Genomic DNA, 21,644 nt, shown 5'->3' with positions numbered 1-21,644 from the left:
AAAAAAAAAAAAAAAAGAACGTTATTGCCCAGAGAGCTCTGGTGGAGTGCCACAGGTAGAGACATGGCCTAGCATCAAACAGCAGCAATACCAGAAATTTTCTAGAACTTACAACATAACAATAAGACCTGAACAAGACTGTTTGGGAGTGCCAGAGCTCTCTGAAGGTTGAAAGAAAGCTTACTGTATTGATTAGTGTTATAAAGGTTTATAGAAAACTATTGCCTCTTTCATTGCTACTTCTGAATGGGCATTTACCTATCTCAACCCACATATATCTTAACTGTGTCTACTTCTCATGCCTCTAACTCCTCACAGACCAACTTGTGCTCTGCTTACCAACATGATGCTACTATTATTACTAATCATAATAATACAGTCAGTTCCAAATTTAATAACTTTACACTAATCTTTTCATTGACTCATTACAGCAACACTTTGAGGTAGGTTCCATTATTATACTCTATTACACAACTTGGGTAAGAACACCTAGCCGAAGGTAGAACTGAAACTTGAGTCTGTGTCTGTCTTACATCAAAGTCCAGCCTCTTATTCACTGTTGTATAGATTTCCAGTTACATCAAGGAATCATAATTTCAACATCTTCCCATATCCACTCCTAGAAATTGTTATAAAATCAAAACAAAGCAAAAAAAAAACTTTATAAGCTCAATTTTTAGAGAAACCAGTATGGTAGAGACTGCAAAGTCTATTTCCTTTCCAAAATCTATTTCCTTTCCTTTATGGACAAAAAGCTAGACTATACTTCCAAGGCTTACTTACAGTGAAATATGAGCATATGATTGTGTTCTGGACCATGGGTGGTGGATATAATTGATATACACTACACCTAGGCCCAACCCACAAAATCCTCCCATGTGTCCCTACTTTTTCATCCGATAACTGTCAATAGGAGACACATGATCTATTTGAAGATTCAGAGGCCCTAGTAGATGGCAAAGTCACAAAATAGAAGGAGTCTGGGGCCTTAACAAGCACACAGAAGTCTGCCCACTGATCAGAAATACCTATATTGGGCTCTGCATGCATAGGACATTTTTACCATGTTAGACCACTACAATTTGGGAGTTTGTTAAGGAAATAACTGCCTAAAGATTAGATTTTGTTTTAATTATGAGGCCACTTATGTAAATAAAAATGAAAGCCACGATGAAGTAAATAATTTTCTATAAAAATGTAATTTATCAAAACTGACACTAGAAGAGAGAGAAAAATCCAAGCAAGCTGATTTCCACTAAGGAATTAGGGAAAGTTATCAAAGACCTGCCTCTCCACTCCCCTAAAAGTAAAATAAAATAAAATGAAAATGGAACAGATAGTTAAAGAACAGATCATTTTAAAGGGGATAAAGAGAACATAAAATTCCAAAATCTTGCATACAGAGATGTTTTAGAAATGTATACTTAATTTCATTATAATTACAACTTCTCCTTAGTTATTTTATAAATTTAACATGTCTGAATAAAGTTAGCATTTTTTATGGAGAAAACTAGACAAGTAGTTTCCAGAATTCATATAAAATTAAACAAACAAGATTTCCTGGGGAGAAAAAAAAAAACTCTGAAAAATAAGAACTGTAAGGGACAGACCTATCATATATTCAAAGTTTTTATAAAACTATGATAATCAAAAGTGTAGTACAGTTATACAAATAAGCAGATCATTGAAAAAGAATATAAAGTCTATAAATAAGCCATAATGCATGGGGGAAAACTGTTCAATAAATAATTCTAAGACAACTGAATAGTCATCTGTAAAAGTTAAATTGGAACCATACTTCATGTATATATCCAGATAATCTCCAAATGGATTAAATATTAAAATATAAAAAAACATAAAAAATGGAACAAAACATTCAATCCACTTATAAATTTAGCTGAAAAATTCTAACTATAACTCAATCCAGAAGCTATAAATTTGACTATATTAAAAAATTATTAAGTATTTTTTTCTTTTAGATGCTAGTGTAAATGGGATTGTTTCTTAATTTCTTTCTCAGATAGTTTATTGTTAGTGTATGGAAATGCAACTAATTTTTGTACATTCATTTTGTGTCCTTCAACTTTACTGAATTTATTAGTTCTAACAGTTCTTTTTAATGCAGTCTTTAGAGTTTTCTTTATATAAGACGATGGCATCGCAAACAGGGACAATTTTACTTCATCATTTTAATTTGGGTTCCTTTTATTTTTTTTCTTGCCTATTTGCTCTGGCTAGGATTTCCAATATTATTTTAAATATAAGTGGTGAGAGTGGGAATCTTTGTCTTATTCCTGATCATAGAGAAAAAGCTTTAACTTTTCTCTATTGAGTATAATGGTATCAGTAGGCTTTGGGTTATATATGACCTTTATTATGTTGAGATACTTTCCTTCTATTCCTAGTTTGTTAAGAGTTCTTATCATGAACAGGTGATGAATTTTGTCAAATGTTTTTGCTGCATCTATTAAGATAATCATATGATTTTTATTCTTTATTCTGTTAATGTTCTGTTTGGCATTAATTGATTTTCATATGTTGAAAGATCCTTGCACATCAGGAATAAGTCCCATTTGGTAATGGTGTATGATCTTTTTAACATGCTATTGGATTTGGTTCTCTAGTATTTTGTTGAAGATTTTTGCATCTATTATTCATTAGAGATACTGAGCTGCAGTTTTCTTTTCTTGTGCTGTATTTGTTTCGTTTTGGAATCAGGGTAATGCTGGCCTCATAAAATGAGTTTGGAAGTATTCCCTCCTCTTCAATATTTGGACAAGGATTGGCATTAATTTTCCTTTAAATGTTTGATAGAATTCACCCAGAAGGCCATCTGGTCCTGGGCTTTTCTTTACTGGGATTTTTGATTACTGATTCAAACTCCATACCAGTTACAAACCTGTTAAGATTATAAAATTTTGATGAAAGAAGTTAAAGACATAGACAAATGGAAAGGCATTCTGTGATCATTGATTGAAAAACTTAATATTGTAAAAAATATCCATACTCTCCAAAGAAATCTACAGATCTAATGGAATCACTATAAAATACCATTTCTTATAAAAATAGAGAAACAATTCTAAAATTTATATGAAACTACAAAAGACCATGAATAGCCAAATCAATCTTGAGAAAGAAGAAAGCTGGGGGCATAACACTTTCTGATTTCAAAATATATTACAGATCTACAGTAATCAAAACAGTATTGTACTGGCATAAAAACACACATATAGACCAATGTAAATGAATTGAGAGCCCAGAAGTAAGTCCATGCAAATATAGTCAACTGATCTTTGACAAAGGTGCCAAAAACACACAACAGGCAAAGGATAGTCTCTTCAAAAAATGGCACTGCAAAAAGTGGATAGCCACATGCAAAAGAATGAAACTGGATCTTGATCTTACCCCATACACAAAAATTAACAAAATGTGTTAAAGACTTAAACCTAAGACCCAAAACTATAAAACTCTTAGAAGAAAACCTAGGGGAAAGCATCACAACCTTGGTCTTGGCAATGATTTCATGGATTGGACATAAAAAGAAAAAGCAAAAACAACAACAAAAGTAAACAAATGGAACTAGATCAAATTAAAAAGCTTCTGCATAACAAAGGAAACAACCATCAGAGTGAGAAGGCAATTTATGGAATGGGAGCAAATATTTTCAAAACATAGATCTGATAAGGGGTTAATCTTCAAAATATGTAGGAACTCCTACAACTCAGTGGCAAAACAAAACAACAACAACAACAACAAAAAACCCCTAATAATCCAATTTAAAAGTGGGCTAAGGACTTTGGATATTTCTCCAAAGAAGACATAGAAAGGCCAGTAGATGTATGAAAAAAATACTCAGTGTTACTAATCATCAGGGAAATGCAAAGCAAAACTACAATGAGATATCATCACACATCTGTCAGGATGGTTACCATAAAAAATACAAAAGAGAAGAAGCATTGGCAAGGATGTGGAGAAACTGAAACACTTACACACTGTTGGTGCAAATGCAAAATGGTGCTAACACTATGGAAAATAGTATGGAGATTCTCATAAAATTAAAAACAAGAATTTCTTTATAGGCCAGTAATCCACTTCTGAATATTTATCCAAAAGAATTGAAATCAGAATCTCAAAGACATTTTGGCACTTCCATGTTCATTGTGGCACTACTAAAACAGCCAAGAGGTGAAAATGTATGGACAGATGAATGAATAAAGAAAATATGGTATGCTTTCCAACCAAGGCCCAGCAGAATGGCTCCTGCAAAGAAGGGTGGCAAGAAGAAAAAGGGCTATTCTGCCATCATTGAGGTAGTGACCAGAAAACTTAGCATCAACTTTCACAAGCACATCCATGGAGTGGGTTTCAAGAAGCATTCCCCTCAGGCACTCAAAGGGATCTGGAAATTTGCCATGAAGGATATAGGAACTCCAAATGTGCACATTGACACCAGTCTTGACAAAGCTGTCTGGGCCAAAGTAATAAGGAATGTTCCATGCCATATCCATGTGCGGTTGTCCAGAAAATGTAATGAGAATGAAGATTCACCATACAAGCTCTATACGTTGCTTACCTATGTACCTGTCACCACTTTCAAAAATCTACAGACAGTTAATGTGGACAAGAACTAATCACTGATTGTCAAATAAAGGTATAAAACTGAAAAAAAGAAAAGAAATTGTGGTATATTCATACACTGTAATATTATTAAGCCTTAAAAAAGAAGCTAATTCTGCAAAATATAGCAACATGGATGAACCTTGAGGACATTATGCTAACTAAAATAAGCCAATCACAGAAAAACAAATATTGTATGATTCCACTTAAATGAGGTATCTAAAATAGTCAAAATCAAAGTGTTGAATAGTGGTTACCAGGCCTGGAGGAGGGGGAAATGGGGAATTACTAATGAATAGGCATAAAGTTTCAGTTAAGCAAGATGAATAAGCTCTAGAGATCTGTTGTACAACATTGAACCTATAATCAACAACACTATATTGTTCACTTAAAAATTTAAGTGTTCTTACAATAAAATAAAAATTATTTTTTATTTTTGTACTTTAAAACCCTCTTATTCCTGCAGTCATGGGAAACACATCAGGCACTAGTCAGTTACCACCCTCTGACCCAGGAAGGTATTTCACTTCCTTTAGAAAATCCAACCTAGGCTATTGAGACACTCAAAATTCCCTGAAGATCCCATCCTATTTCCAGAGATGTTGAATGTGTAGAGATTGCTGCTGCCGTCGCACCTACAATCCTGAAATGTTAACGTGCCTCTAAGTTTCACTGAACCACCATGTCTGAGGACTAGTGGGAGGGCAGCAGCTTCTGAAATGGGAATTCAAAAGATTCATCTGGATAACAAAAAGAGGCAGGAAACTAGTTCCAGAAGATTGCTACTGGATCCAAAGTATACCATTTTTGTATGCGGGGGGATGGGGGGGTGGGGGGGTGGAGACGGACTTTCTTTTCTTTGTTCAGCAAAATGTAAACATCTCCAGAGCCTCCCACCCTTACTTCTGGTGGCTCAATCTGTGCTCTCCGCTTGTAATGACTTTGGCTTTAGGGATTAGCACAGGTTTAAGGCTACTGAGTTTGTTTATTTCTGTTTTATTTCCCTTGGAATCATACAGAATGTGCATAGAGAACAGTCCTGACCTTTGAGCTGCATAATGCTTTTATGATCAGTACCACGGGAAATGCATAGCTTTATCATTTCTAACATTTAAAACAATCTTATACACACCACTGGCAATGTTGCTGTTGGCCTGTAGATGAAGAGATTGAGGCCATTGCTACTGAATCTGTAATGGTCCTCTGGTATCTTTCTGGAGAAAAAATGTTACTTCTAGATAATGGCAATAGAGCTTAAATCTCTGGGATCTGAGCCCAGTACCTGACAGAAGCCTCTGTAATCATAATTTTCACTTCCAGCTAATTTGATTCTCACAACCAGCCTTGAGGCATATAGGGTAAAGTTTAATATACTTCATTTTTTTGGAAGTATAATGATTAATTTTTTAAAATTTTATTTTATTATGTTATGTTAATCACCATACATTACATCATTAGTTTTTGATGTAGTGTTCCATGATTCATTGTTTGTGTATAACACCCAGTGCTCTATTCAATACATGCCCTCTTTAATACCCATCACCAGGCTAACCCATCCCTCCACCTCTCTCCCCTCTAGAACCCTCAGTTTGTTTCTCAGAGTCCATAGTCTCTCATGATTCATCTCTGCCTCCGATTTCCCCCCCTTCATTTTTCCCTTCCTACTATCTTCTTTTTTATTAACAGATAATGTATTATTTGTTTCAGAGGTACAGGTCTGTGATTCATCAGTCTTACACAATTCACAGTGCTCACCATAGCACATACCCTCCCCAATCTCTATCACCCAGCCACCCCACCCCTCCCACCCCCCACTGCCCAGCAACCCTCAGTTTGTTTCCTGAGATTAAGAATTCCTCATATAAGTAAGATCATATGATACATGTCTTTCTCTGATTGACTTATTTCACTTAGCATAATACCCTCTATTTCCATCCATGTCATTGCAAATGGCAAGATTTCATTCCTTTTGATGGCAGCAACTTCTTCCTAGAAACATCACCAAAGGCAAGGGAAACAAGGACAAAAATGAACTATTGGGACTTCATCAAGATAAAAAGCTTTTGCACAGCAAAGGAAACAGTCAACAAAACCAAAAGACAACTGACAGAATGGGAGAAGATATTTGCAAATGACATATCAGATAAAGGGCTAGTATCCAATATACTTCATTTTTAAGGAGAGAAAAAAAGAGAGAAGTGACATGTCCAAGCTCACACAACAGTTTTTTGATAATACAAAGACTGTCTTGGGTCTTATGATTCTCACATGTAGCTCATTTCAGCAAACATTTGTCTGGCCCGTTTGCAGCAGTTGCTCAGATGAGATGGAATTTCATTCAAAATTAGTAGTGTCTCCATGAGTCAACCATACTCTCCTTCCTCTTGGGATGAATGTATCTTTAAGAATGCCCAGGTTCCTATAGGTGCCAAGATTCTTGGAGATTAACTGAATTGGGAGAATTTACCAAGATGCCAACATTGAGATCAAGCAGTTTGGTGAGACTTACCCACCTCTACATTTCCATTTCCTTATTTATCATTTCTCCCCCTTCATTGTTCACTGGTTAGCAAATAAATGTGTATATTTTCTTTTCTCTCATTTTGTCTCCCACTGCCTTTAACTGTTTGTCTCAGTGCTCAGACTTCCAGGGGCATTTTGTAATCTCTCCCGGAGACATAGATAAGTCTTTCTCCCTGTCCCCAGCTCTTTTCTTCATTATTTCCTGCAGAAATTAATTCCAATTTATTATCTTCTACTGGCACCAGTGACAGCCAACAATCCCACATCAAGATACTACTCTTTCTTTGGAACCCAGGGATCTCTGTATATATCTGCTTTGAAATTTGTTGACCCAAAGGTTTATAGCTCTCTTTCTTAGGATTGTTTCCTTAAGTCCTGATAGAGTGGAGATTATATTTAATTTCCATTGGAAAATTATTCACAAGCCAGCCAGATAATGACTCAGATGTGAAACCAAAAAGCAAAAAGGGCAGCCCTTCAAATCTGAGAGGGAGGCCAGTATGTGAGCAAAACTGAAAATGAAAATACTATCCCTCACCCATGCCCTCCTCCAAATCAGAAACACATAAGAAGGTTCTTAACCTTTATCCTATTATCAGGAAACTTCAAAAAGAAAGGTAATCAAAAGAATAATTAGTCAAAATTTTCAAGCACTTCCCAAGACATACTAATTCTACAGCTTGTTAAAATAGAGCCCTAAAGTTAAATAAAAAGGGAATTAAAAGATCATCCTTGGGCTGCCTGGCTGGCTCAGTCAGTAGGGCATATTACTCTTGATCTTGGGGTCATATGTTCAAGCCCCACAAAGGGTGTAGAGCTTACTTAAAAAAAAAAAAGAATAAACAGATCCAAAAAAATTTTATAAAATAAAATATCATCCTTGTCTACACCCTAGTCTTCACACAGTATAGTCCTGTATATATGAGAATTACTTGCCCATTGTCAAAGATGTTCAGTAAGGTTCATTATGCAATTTTCTGTGGGACTGTCTGCAATTAGGCAAAGACATGAAAGTTGACTTATTTTTTTATTAGTTTCAGAGGTAGAGTTTAGTGATTTCAGTTGCATATAATACCCAATGCTCATTACATCAAGTGCCCTCTTTAATGTCTATCACCCAGTTACCCCATCCCCCCACCCACCTCCCCTCCAGCAACCCTCAGTTTGTTTCCTATAGTTAAGAGTCTCTTGTGGCTTATCTCCCTCTCTAATTTCATTTTATTTTATTTTTACTCCCTTCCCCTATGATCCTCTGCTTTGTTTCTTAAATTCAACATATGAGTGAAATCATATAATAATTGTCTTTCTCTGATTGACTTATTTCGTTTAGCATAATATCCTCTAGTTCCATCCATGTCATGGCAAATGGTGAGATTTCATTTTTTATGGCTCAGTAACATTCCATTGTATATATATACCATATCTTCATGAAAGTTGACTTAAATCACATCAGCTATATGGACAAAAACTCCAAACATAAATCTTATCCAGACTGATAGAAGACTAGCTTTAGAAATAGAATTATGTTTATGTTTAGAAATAGAATATGTTTCTTTGTTGAGTGACAGGCTCAGTCATAGGATTCAGAAATAATAAAGAGGAGTAAAACAGAGCCTTGTCCCTAGGGGCTCACAATCTATAGGGGGAGATCCATATTAAGAATCTGATAGGATGGGGCACCTGGGTGGCTAAGTCGGTTAAGCATCTGGCTCTTGATCTTGGCTCAGGTTATGATCTCTTGGGATAGAGCCCCACACAGCAGGTTCCATGCTCAGCAGGGAGTCTGCTTCAAGATTCTCTCCCTCTGCCCGCCCCCCCCCCAGCTTGCACTTGCGCTCTCTCTAAAATAAATAAATAAATAAACATTTGGAAAAAAAAGAATGTGATAAGCATTGTAATAGTAATTTGAACAAAATTCTGTGAAAGTAAACAGAAGAATCAAATCCAGATAAGAGAATTGGAGAAAGATTTGTGGCTGGATCTTGATGACTACACTAGTGTCTGCTAGGTAGAAGAGTAGGAGAAGATGCACCATGGTTCAGAAAAAAACAAAAAGTGTGGGTTTCTGGGGAACGAGTACATCTATGTGGCCTATTTTTATAGATTATTTCAGTGGCAGAGATGAAATCTGATTGATGATAGGAACCATACTGTGGATGGCCTTGTATTCCATGATAAGGATTTAGTATTATATACCATAGGCAGGTTTATGACAGAGAATTACATGGTCATATTTGCATTTTAGAAAAATCACTCTGACTTCCAAATGGAGGCAGGACTAAAGGAAAGAGATTAAAGAATGTATCACAGAGGCCAAGTTGTCAAGTACCTGCCTAGAGCTGTCCAGTGGGTGAGGAAAACTAGCAATGCTGAAGGGTGGAGTTCAGTACTGATGAGGACAAGATTCAGGAAAAAATAATAAGAAAATATGAGGTAGAAATAAAAAATGCAAGGAAGAAGGACAGGAGAAAACAATAATGCTAAAATTAAGTGTTTACCATGTGCTAGGCACAGAACTAAATATTTTATGCATATTATCTCATATAATCTTTTTTTTATTATGTTATATTAGTTACCATACAGTACATCATTAGTTTTTGATGTAGTGTTACATGATTCATTGTTTGCATAAAACACCCAGTGCTCCATGCAATATGTGCCCTCCTTAATACCCGTCACTGGGCTAACATATCCCCCCCACTAAAAGCCCAGTTTTTTTCCAGGAGTCCACAGTCTTTCATGGTTCATCTCCCCCTGATTCTGCCCCCCCTTTGTTTTCCCCTTCCTTCTCCTAATGTCCTCCATGCTGTTCCTTATGTTCCACAAATAAGTGAAACCATATCATAATATATTTTCCCTGCTTGACTTACTTCACTTAGCATAATCTCCTCCAGTTCCATCCATGTTGATGCAAATGTTGGGTATTTATCCTTTCTGATGGCTGAGTAGTATTCCATTGTATATATGGAACCCATCTTCTTTATCCACTCATCTGTTGAAGGGCATCTTGGCTCCTTCCACAGTTTGGCTATTGTGGACATTGCTACTATGAACATTGGGGTGAATGTAGCCCTTTTTTCACTACATCTGTATCTTTGGGGTAAATGCCCAGGAGTGCAATTGCTGGATCATAGGGTAGCTCTATTTTTAACTTTTTGAGGAACCTCCACACTTTTCCAAAGTGACTGTACCAACTTGCATTCCCACCAACAGTGTAAGAGAGTTCCCCTTTCTCCACAATCTCTCCAGCATTTGTTGTTTCTTGCCTTGTCAATTTTTGCCATTCTAACTGGTGTAAGGTGGTATCTCAATGTGGTTTTGATTTGTTTTTCCCTGATGGCTAATGATGTTGAACATTTTTCCATGTGTCTGTTAGCCATTTGTATGTCTTATTTGGAGAAGTGTCTGTTCATGTCTTCTACCCATTTTTTGACTTGATTATTTGTTTTGGGGTGTTGAGTTTGAGAAGTTCTTTATAGATCTTGGATATCAGCCCTTTATCTGTAGTGTCATTTGCAAATATCTTCTACCATTCTGTGGGTTTGCCTCTTAGTTTTGTTGACTGTTTCCTTTGCTGTCAGAAGCTTTTTATCTTGATGAAGTCCCAAAAGTTCATTTTTGCTTTTGTTTCCCTTGCCTTTGGGGATGTGACTTGAAAGAAGTTGCTGTGACCAATGTTGAAGAGGTTACCGCCTATGTTCTCCTCTAGGATTTTGATGGATTCCTGTCTCACATTGAAGTCTTTCATCCATTTAGAGTTTATCTTTGTATATGATGTAAGAGAATGGTCGAGTTTCATTCTTCTGTATATAGCTGCCCATTTTCCCCAGCACCATTTATTGAAGAGACTGTCTCATATAATCTTTTCAACAACCTGATGAAGTAAGTATGATTAGCCAAATTTACAGATGGATAATCTGCAGCACAAAGAGACTATCTTGGGGTGCCTGGGTGGCTCAGTCAGTTAAGCATCTGCCTTCAGCTCGGGTCATGATCTCAGGGTCCTGGGATCTGGCCCCTCATCGAGCCCTATACCAGGCTCCACACTCAGTGGGGAGTCTGCTTCTCCCTTTCCCCTGCCCCTCTCCCCGCTCATGCTCACTCTTGCATGCACTCTCTCTCTCTCAAATAAATAAAATCTTTTGCCCAAGGTCATGTAAGAAGCGAGTGGTGAAAGCAGGATTCCAATCTCCACTCTTAACTACTTACCTAGAGAAAGCAAGAGTAACAGCAAGAGTACAGAGAAAAATGTGACACAATAGAGGAAAAGAAACAAAAGGGAAAGTGAAAAGATGAAAAATTCAAGGAAGAAAATAGTGAAAGTGAGACAGATTCTATTAATGGATAACATTCTTATGTACAAACACTAGGAGAGATGTCATTAAACCTTGCCTTTAAGTCTCTGTCCATAGTTCCAAAGACTAGCGACCAATGGCATGAATAAACAATGGTGTGTACCTGAGTCCAGACCCAACTGTTATTAGGTTAATCCATATGAAATTTCAATATTTGTCCATTTTTTACTTACAAAAACAGCATCCTAATAGCTTGCCACCATGCTAACTTTAAGATGAAATATATTCTCAACCAAAGGTCATTTCCTTACCCAAAAGTCATGTTACTCTGAGTCTTCCTACTACCTTGCACAGGGAAGCTGGACCTATGCCAAGCTGGAGTGACTATCCATCAACCTTTGTGAGGCCTTAGGATGTGCCTCACAAGTGGATCAACCTAGTTTAAAAGGCCAAGGGGCAGTAATGCTAGGGAAATGCCACCTCTTTTGACTTTATTTTGCTGTGGGGAGTAGAGATGGTGGAGTGAGAGAGAGTTGTCAGAGTCCTAACTAACTTGAAAATAGGACCTGGGATCATTGAGATGTGCATGGTCTCTCTCATCAGGGCTGATAACAGGATGCTATTAAATTTTTGCAAATGGTAACTGCATTCAAGCTCACTTCAATCTTGTTTTATAGGTCTCAAAAAGAAAGTTACTTTAAAACTTCATATCAATTAGTGGGTTAGTTAATAAAAGCTTTCTCTCCACAAAGAAGATTACTATCTCCTTGGATAGACTGCATTTTTAATTACATGAAATGATCTACAAGTAAAGCTGCACTGAGCTGAGTCTCTGCACCAGACAATCACCTCTGCTGTTTTGCAACCAGTGGTCTTTAAGGATCTTTATTTTTGAGAGCTTTCATTTTCTTGAGCACTGATGAAATGGTGTTGGGAAGACAGATGAAAAATGAAGATAGGAAGCATAAAAACAAACTGCTATATGTTTGAATTTTTTCTGATTATCAGAAACCAATGAAAGGAGGAGAGGAAAAATCTCACTTGGCAGATATGAATTACATTCTTTATTGTTTTTAATAAACCATCTTTTACTGCAGAAGGATCTCATATTCAACATTGAATACTAGCACTTTAGAGCTGGAAGAAACTTTAGATATTATTTAGTTCTACACCTCATTTCATAGTTAGGAAACCAAGAATCAGAGAGGATATATACATTGGCCAAGGTGAGTGAGTGGCAGTCAAGACTAGAACCTAGGTCTTCTGACTTTCCAGCTTCTGTTCATTACACTGGGCCATATTATCTTATGGTGTACTCTTACATAATAATGATAACTAACATTTTAAGCACTTACTAAGCTCTCTCTCTATAGTAACTCTTTAATCCTCATAACCAACCTTTCACTATTATTATCCACTTTTACATCTGAGCAATCTGAATCCCAGAGAAACTAAATAACTTTTCCAGGATCACCCAGCTAGTAAGGTGCATTGATGATTCAAAGCCAGCCAGTCTGGCTCCAGAGTCTTTTGTTCTTAACTCTATATATAGCATATATTATGCTATATATTGTGGTATCTATCATCTTATGTACATATTGTATCTCCCCAACTACATATAAATAACAGTACCATTTGTATTTGAGGTTGTACAACTAGACAATATGAAACATACAGTTATCCTGTGGAAGGCAGTAATGAAGATAAAAACAAAATGAAGCTTGGTAGGTGACAATATGAATTTATATCATAACAACCTTATTGGTTCTATCTGCAGGTTCCTATTGCCTGTCCTGGGCCTCTCCTCCTGGCAGTGTTAAAGATATACTTTGACTCAAGTTTTTCCCAAATTTCCCTTTTCAATACACAATGGGTTCTTATAATAACTTTACAATAAATAGTGCCTGATGGCTCCAAGGAGAAAGGTTAAGGATTCAACAACTTGGGTTTTTCATCTTAATTGTCTCAATACAGGAAGGGAGTAGTTTGATATTCCACTTTTCTGATCCCATTAGCAGAAATGTGGTTGGTGCTCACAATAAGCAAGTTATCACCACTTGTATCACAGGAGAAAACTGAGGACTCTATTATTCAAGTCACCAACCATTCACTGCATACTTCCTCTCTTTCAGTCACTGTGCCATGTGTTGTGGTAGAGACAGAGATGAAAAAGACACAGCCTTTGTCTCTGAAGATCTCTCACAGACTAGTGGTGACATACTTGTAAAAAACTAATGTTTGGGGCAGAATAACATAAATGTAGAATGTGGGTACCAACAATATGTTATGGGCATACATAGAAGTAATTCCCTTTTACTTAGAGTCAGAGAAGCTTAAAGATAAGGTAAAATTTGAGCTGAGATTTGAAGAATGAGTAAATTCCACAGACAGTGATTATGGAGAGGGGAAAGAGGGAGAGGGGAAAGAGAGAAGTATTCTAGAGTGGGCAGTAAGAGCAAAATACTGTAGGTAAGAAATTTTCAGGCATATTATGATGAGCCTCCAGTTTGTTAACACTGGTAGAAAGGAAGGGCCTGGGTGGCTCAGTTGGTTAAGCATCTGCCCAGGTGGCTCAGTTGGTTAAGAATCTGCCTTTAGCTCAGGTCATGATCTCAGGGTCTTGGGATTGAGGCCTGCAAGGAGTCTGCTTCTCCCTCTCCCTCTGCCCCTCCCCCCTGCTCATGTGCACACTCGCTCTCTCTCTCTCTCTCTCTCTCTCAAATAAATAAAATCTTTAAAAAAAAAAAAAAAGACCGGTAGGAAGGTAAAACTGAAAAGGAATTAGAAGCCCAAATATGGTGAGCCTTCTGTGTGTAGCTAAGGTATTTAGCTTTATTATTTTGAAAATGTTGGATCATTTAAGAATTTTGAGCAGAAGAATGGCAAGAGTAGAACTGGTGCTTTAAGGAAGGTGATCTGGCATCACTGTAGAGAATGGATTGAAAAGGAGAGGCTGAACGCAGTAAGACCATTTGGGAGGCTGTTATGATAGAAAATAAAATGATAATACCTGGGCAGAGTTGTGCTAAGTAAAGTCTATCTTTTGGGTACTTCCAGAGGTACCCACAAAACACCTCGCTCACGTTTGCCTGCCTCTGCCAATAGCTGTCTCAACATATGTCCTATTCCCTAAATATCCTTCTAGCTGAATAGGTGTTAATCATTGAAGTTCCAAGCCTAAATATCCAAGAAAACAGTCTTCTTCACTACTACAACCAGTATATTCATTGAAATGAATCCCATGAAGACAATCGCTAGATGTCTACAATCACCGTGAGCCAAAGTGAGACTGTGGTGACTCAACTTCATGACAAGTAAGTGGTTAGGCATAGATCTCCACCACCAGTTGTGCCAAGTGTGTAGCAAGATTTAGATGATCCCCCAGAGTATAGACCAATCAGGAAGAAAAAGAAAATCATTTGTGAGTTGTGCTTCTGTAGTCTCTTGTTGTCCTAAGGAGGTGAATAGGTATTTAAAATATCTCAATGGGACTAAAGCCAAAGCGGAAAAGTGTTTCTATAATTTGCATGTATGTTTTTATTTGCCCATTCTTATATTTCAGAGTGAGGATTTAGGCTAGAAATCATTCTCATCACCCCCAGAAAGTAAATCAAACTGATTTACAAATTTTCTGATGCTCTGTTCATGCTCTTCTATTATAGACATGATCAATTCCAGTTGCTCTGAGGCCAGAGTGAAGGTCAGAGTTCCAATAACATTAGGGGTATAATTGGTACATTAACATTGCTACAGGCCTTTCCTCCTTCTGTATAGGTGGGAAGAAAAACATTAGAGGGGCAACTGTCTTCAGGAAGCATTATGCTTCACAGTGGCTTGCATTACTCATGTGGGGCATTAGAAGAATGAAGGCCGTTAAAATTTGTTTGCAAATCTGTTGTTTCCTGGTTTGCTTCTAAGAAAACATACCACCATCTGTCTCACTGGTCTTAAATCAAATCCTGTCACTATAGCACCAGCACTCTCTGCCTCTTTGTAATCTGCTTTCTAGTTTAAGCTTTGAAGAAGTTCAAGGTTTGGGCTTTCAGAATCTATATTTCCCAAGAATCCCACACAACTCCAAGTCATTTTTAAAAGACAAAGACATATGGTTGTGCTACAGAAGATGCTATTTATATAGACTATAATGTGAATAGTGCTGCATGGAGTTGGGTAGCACTAAAGCCCTGAAATTGCACATGTCCTCCTAGACCTTGATCTGAGAATAAAAAGGAATCAAGTAATGATTACTATGGGTAGCCCTCTGTCACCTTCTTCATTCTGCCTTCTTCCTACCTTCTGTTTTCCTCTATGGCAGAGACAGTGGTATGTGCCCACCAAGATCTATGTTCTTCTTTTCTTCCTGAGTACTCCACGAGACTATATTTTCCAAGCCCCTTACATCTACATGGGATCATGTAACTAATTCTTAGCAATAAGCAGAAGTGATTATGGTCACCTCTGGGCCAAAGAGCTTAAGAGTAGATGTGCCTTTGTGTCCCCTCCTTTTAGATGTCAGAAGGATCCAGTAAAAGATACTGAGGCCCTAGATGATGGCAGAGCCACTAGATGGAAAGAGACCAAGATCCTGATGACTGAGTAGAACAGAGCTCTCCTTCAGTCCTGCACAACAGTGACAGGAAAAAGACATATTCTGAATGTGGTATGCCAATAAGATGTGGGAATTCTTTTGTTATAGCAGTGACCATTAAGTTTACTTACACACATTCCCAATGTCCTCTAACTTAACCTTTGTCCTAACTACTCAGATCCTCACCCAAACCTGACCCTCTCATCATCTAATTGGAATATTATGCTTCTCTGTGAGCTGAGAGTTTTTGACAAAGTAACCTAGAATCTCATGTAATAGCTGTTGAGTTACTGCATGTCAGCTCCCCTGGAAATAAGGGAAACAGATGAGGGCAAGTCTCGGGATGGTTCATGTCTGTCACAGTCCTTTGGTATCCAATGAGGACCCCTGAGCCAGAACTGAAGAAAGGATCTAATGGTTTTGCCAGTTAGATGCATTAGACTGAGAACCCTATGAAGCCAGGAACACAACTTTGCCATCCACTAGCTCTGTAATCTTAGATAGATTATTTCTCTGAGTTGCAGTTTCCTCATTTTAAAAATAGGAATGGTAATATTAGCTACTTCTTTGGGTTTTTTAAAGATTAAATGGGATTAGATATGCAAAGTGCTGAGCATACTGCTTAGCACATAAGAATCACTCAGTAAAAGGGGGCTATTATATTAGGATGCATACATGTTAGAACCTGTCAAAACCTCAGGATCATTTCATCCACCTCATGTACAGATGGTGAGCTAAGGCCCAGGGGAATAGTAGGACTTTTCCTTCTCTGAAAGCTTAGCCCCAAATAGACCAATTCCATGAAACCTTCAGAGATTGTTTTCACCTGAATTTCCTTGTCACTTGGACGTTGGATTTGTCTTTTTTTTTTTTTTTCCTCTGGAGGTGCCTCTTTTTAAAGATGCCACTATGGTGATACCTTCTTTGGTGGTTTATTGGAGGTAGATGGGGAACAGACTTGCCCTACTTCTAACTCTCCCAGGAGAACTATGAACAGCTCAATGGAACACAGCTTTTTCTACCTCTAGAATCTTGGGGCTCCAAAGAGCAAACACTGGGGTCTCTATCCGTGTTCTTTGCTGGCTGGACTCGTGGCCTGAAGTAGACATTCAAAAGTGTCTAGTTTAACTTTTATTTCCAAAGAGAAATACTCATGGCATACTTCATAAGTCAAACCTTAATGAACTGCTTAGTTACCGTCAAAGAATTTATTCAGTACAACACATGAATCTGACCTTTTTTTCCCCACACGTATTTCAATTCCTGCCTTCTCTATCAATTATTCAGTTTTGTACTCAGTTTCCAGATTAATCATTTCAACTGGTTCCTAATCTAGCAGAGGTATAAGACGCTTTCCTCCCTCTTTTCTTCCCAGAGCTGTAATCAAATCAATAGCCACAACCGACTTCCTGGCCTGGGGCTGAGCCAGCCACAGCCACTAGAATGGCAATGCTGAGGGCTTTGTTATTTTTCATAGAAAGAGATCTCACTATTGATCACTAAGGCAAAGAAAAGCTGGTGGCAGGATGGGGGAGCTAATGGAAATAGAGGAGATAAAATCCAGCTGGGCATCCCTGAGGTCATTCTGTGGATAACTGAAGGAAGTTTGAGTGAGAATATGAAAAAGCAAATAAAAGAGCCCCTATCCTGCAAGCACTGCACAGAATATCTGACGGCTCTTGCTGTCTTGGTGTATGTTTTTTATTCCAGCCGAACTACCTAATGATCAAACATGACACACCTCATGCTTACTAGCCTTTGTTCAGGAAATATCCTGAAATTTGCTACCCAGCTGGAGTGCTAAGATTGTGTACATTCTTTCCACATTTCCAGAAGACACTTTTTCAACAGAAGTGCTTCTGTTGTTGTTACTGCTGTGCAGATGTGCCTTGCTTTATGAAAGTAGGTTCCAGAAGAGTTCCCTAAATTGAATTTTTGTAAATCAAATTATATTTCTTCCCTGCAAAACAATATAATCACAGAGCAGCTTTATCATCATTTGGGTTCTAGCCTCAACTGATAGGGGCTTGAAGATTTTTGCCTGCTTCTGACCCCCCAGTCCAGTATTTAATGACATAATAAAAGGGTCCTAACACAAGGAAACCTATTTCCCAAAATACCTTTAGAAATAACATCAACAGCTGCAGCTGCCATTTGGTCTCACTGCCTATGCATCACACAGGGAAATTTACATGTGTTACCACATTTAATCTCAGAAGTACTTTTTGAGGTAGGTACCCTTATCTCTATTTCACAAGTGCAGAAACTGAGTCTCAGAGAGATTAAACAATTTAACCAAGTTCACATAGCTATTAAGCAATAAAGCAGAGCTTCTAACCCATGCCTGCATGACTTTAAAGCTTTGCTCTTTCAACTACTCTACTGCTTCCATAATTTGGAGTAGCAATGTGAAATTTGCCACCTATGTATCTATAGTTTTAAAATGGTGGAGGGATACCCCAATACTTTAATCACTGCCTGGAGTTTCATCTTCACTCTGCCACTGACTTGCTATGTGAATTTTGGCAAGCAGTTTCCCTTCTCTTGTTCTCTCAGTTTTGTCATCTGTAAATTTAGGAGACCAATTCAGGTTATCTCTAATGTCCTTTTCACCTCTAGAAGTTCATAGCTACATACTTTTAAGTTCCTAAGAGAAACACATTAATCCTTAAAATCCACTTAGGTGTCATTTGATGCCAGTTTTTCACAAGTTCTTCCCAAATGGTTATTTTTCTGCACTGATCGGCTATGACATGAAACTAATCACTATGAAGCCTTTTTACTCATGTCTACATATGCAAACCCTTTTAGCCTGATACTTCAAGCTAGTACATTTTGTCCTGGCCTCAGCAATGCCAAATGAACAGTTTGACTGAATTTTCACTTTTCAGTGGGTCATTTTGATTTCCCTGTCTCAATGTCTTGTCTTTGTCAACAAAACGATATCCTACCTGGAAAATGGTTTTTGTTTCCAACTGGCCTATTTGAAAGTAATAAAGAGGCTCTGGCAGACCTGTTATTAACCCTAGGGTAGTTAAAAGCAAGATGTCAGTCACATCTCAAGCACCACAGACACACTGTGCCTTGGGTTTGGTTTTCTCCCAGCTCTGGTGCACTTTCATGAAATGGTCTGGAACACTAACCTCTAAAAGGAGCTGTGCTCCTGCATACCCAAATGTGGTTCAAAAGCCATGTAAATAAATATACATGAACTGAACTGGAACAGCTGGGGAGTTCTCAACAGGGACCTCTAATGACCTCTGAATTGGAAGGGACACAGCTGATCAAGGAATCATTACTAAGATTAAAGGCTTATACCAAAATCACTGTGAGACTTAAGCTACTGAATTTACAATGTTGATGGCATAAACTGGAAAGAACTAACTAGTCATACTAATGTGCTGCTTAGAAGTCAGAGGAAACAAAGGAATCTGGGTTATTTCTCCATCCTATTCTGCATTTGCAACAGAAACTAGGCAATTGAGCTGTAGGAGATAAATTGTTTTGTTTCACAGCCTTACATTGTTTTTGATGTAGGGAAACCTTCTTGTCCTTTAGGTAAGTTGTATATAGCACAGTGCTAAAGAAGTGAATGTTTGAATTCAACCAACAACGTCCATTTTGGAAAATTTGGACACCAGATATGCCAGGATCAGTGAGAAAGCAGAGAAGGCTGGAATAGGTTAAATTGGAGAAAAAGGAAATGACGTGACTACGTGGCTTAGTCCATAAACTGTGGTTGTGGAGTAGGAGGGTGCTTACTAGTCCAATAAATTTTCAAACTTCAGTTTGATGTGGGCTATAGTTGTTATCTTGGAAAGGTTAGAAGGTGAGGTCTACAGAATGGTGCACAACATTGGAACTCTCCATACAATGGCAATACCCAAAGTCAAGCACACAGCAATAGGAATCATGGCTCCAGGCAGTTTGAAAAAAAGATTCTAAGAAACTAGCAGTTGAGTGACAGGTTTTGTCTCCCAAGAGGAAAGGGATAACACCTGGACTAGGTAAGCAGTAAGGGTCACAAAGTGAGGTGGAATTTAGAGAATGCAAGTCCTAGCAGGGTAGCTAGGGAACTAGTCAGAAATCATAAGGTCTGCAGTGGGCACACCTGGTGATAGGAAGAAGCAGCCTAGGTCAATGACATGTGAATGGGGCATAACACATACACAGGAAATTTTTTGCACTATTTGTCAGGAATGGATCAGAAATTGAGCTTGGCAGAATCATTAGGTTGAAGACATCAGATGAGAAAGGCTTGGAAAACTCCCACTAGAGGGAGCAGGTATTAGTATGCAGATAGCTTAGGGCAGCCTATCTCTGGCTATTGGGCAAAACACTGCTCAAAGTCCTAGCCTCACTACAAGCAACAACACATCCTATTAGCATTAATTAAGTTTTCTAGTATGATTTTTATAAATCAAAAGGTGAGGACCTTTACTATCTCCTCAGATATAACCCATAAGCAAAACCACTTAATATGCCATCAATCCCAACCTATTTATTCTGAGGACTTACACATAAAAGTATAAGACCTGGGCCAGAGATATATCTATTTTAAATCACTACCTTAATGACTAAATACAATCATTCCTTATATCTGCTCCTACATATGTCCAGTCATACTAGATTTAGGAGTCAAATTTTCTGTATGACCTTGGGCATGATCTTTAACCCTCTGAGTTCCCTCAAATTCAAAACAGGATGATAATAACTGAACCTGTTCTCATAGGGTTGCTGTGAGGATTAAGTGATCTAATGCATGTAAGTCACTAGCATAGTAACTGGCACAGAGAAAATGATGAAAGAATATTAAAAACAGAACATCTTAGGCTGTTAGACAAAACCTCTGCCTCTTGAAGATAGGGTTAATGAAAGTTGACTGGGCTACAAAACCATCTAACATCTAAAAGGCAGCCTACTGACACCAGCAATCTGCCATCAAGCATTAAGGAAACATGCATGGAATAAAAGAAATTACCAAAGTGAAAAGGCCTTCCTTGTCAACAACAGCAACCAAAGGTAGAAATGACAATAAGAAGCATAACATACATCCCTCTCTGTCAGAAATAAAGAAAGCAATAAGTGGGAAATAAAACTAGTGTCAGAAAATATATACAAATGTGAAGGAGAAGTGGGTTTAAGTTTAGTGCTCTGGCAGGGAGCAAAGGGAGGAGTGCTCTGGCAGATCTTTACTAGGACACAGTGGGCTTCTGATTTTGGAGAAAATCAGGAAGAATGAATTCCCCCCACCACTTCTACTTCCTATCAAGTCCAGGCCTCAGTAACCTCAGCAGAACCAACATGGGCTTATCTTTCTTAGAAGAGCAATGTGCCAGGGGAAGGGACAGAGTGGAGGGGGAGAGGTGGTGAATAGATTAGGATCAGTCACAAGCCATTCTTCCTCTCTCTCCTCTAACCTCAAAAATTCTAAGATTTGCCTTCAATTTCACAGGACTACAGGTCTATTAGGGGTCCTCGGGGGGCGGAGCAAGATGGCGGAGGAGTAGGAGACCTGGATTTCGTCTCCTCTCAGGAATTCAGCTGGATAGGGATCAAACCATTCTGAACACCTACAAACTCAACAGGAGATTGAAGAAAAGAAGAGCAACAACTCTCTC

The 21,644-nt window shown here is 38.0% G+C and overlaps 1 pseudogene; it reads left to right on the top strand.

The window, feature by feature from the left end:
• The first annotated feature begins 4,253 nt into the window (after positions 1-4,253).
• LOC145717947 (large ribosomal subunit protein eL31 pseudogene) lies at positions 4,254-4,631 on the top strand (annotated as a pseudogene).
• The last annotated feature ends 17,013 nt before the right edge of the window (positions 4,632-21,644 follow it).

The sequence above is a fragment of the Leptonychotes weddellii genome, chromosome X, assembly GCF_054177405.1.
Source record: "Leptonychotes weddellii isolate Sample4059 chromosome X, ASM5417740v2, whole genome shotgun sequence".
Lineage (NCBI taxonomy): Eukaryota > Metazoa > Chordata > Mammalia > Carnivora > Phocidae > Leptonychotes > Leptonychotes weddellii.
The sequence above is the reverse complement of the archived record's forward strand: the minus strand, read 5'-3'. Positions and strand labels throughout refer to the sequence as shown.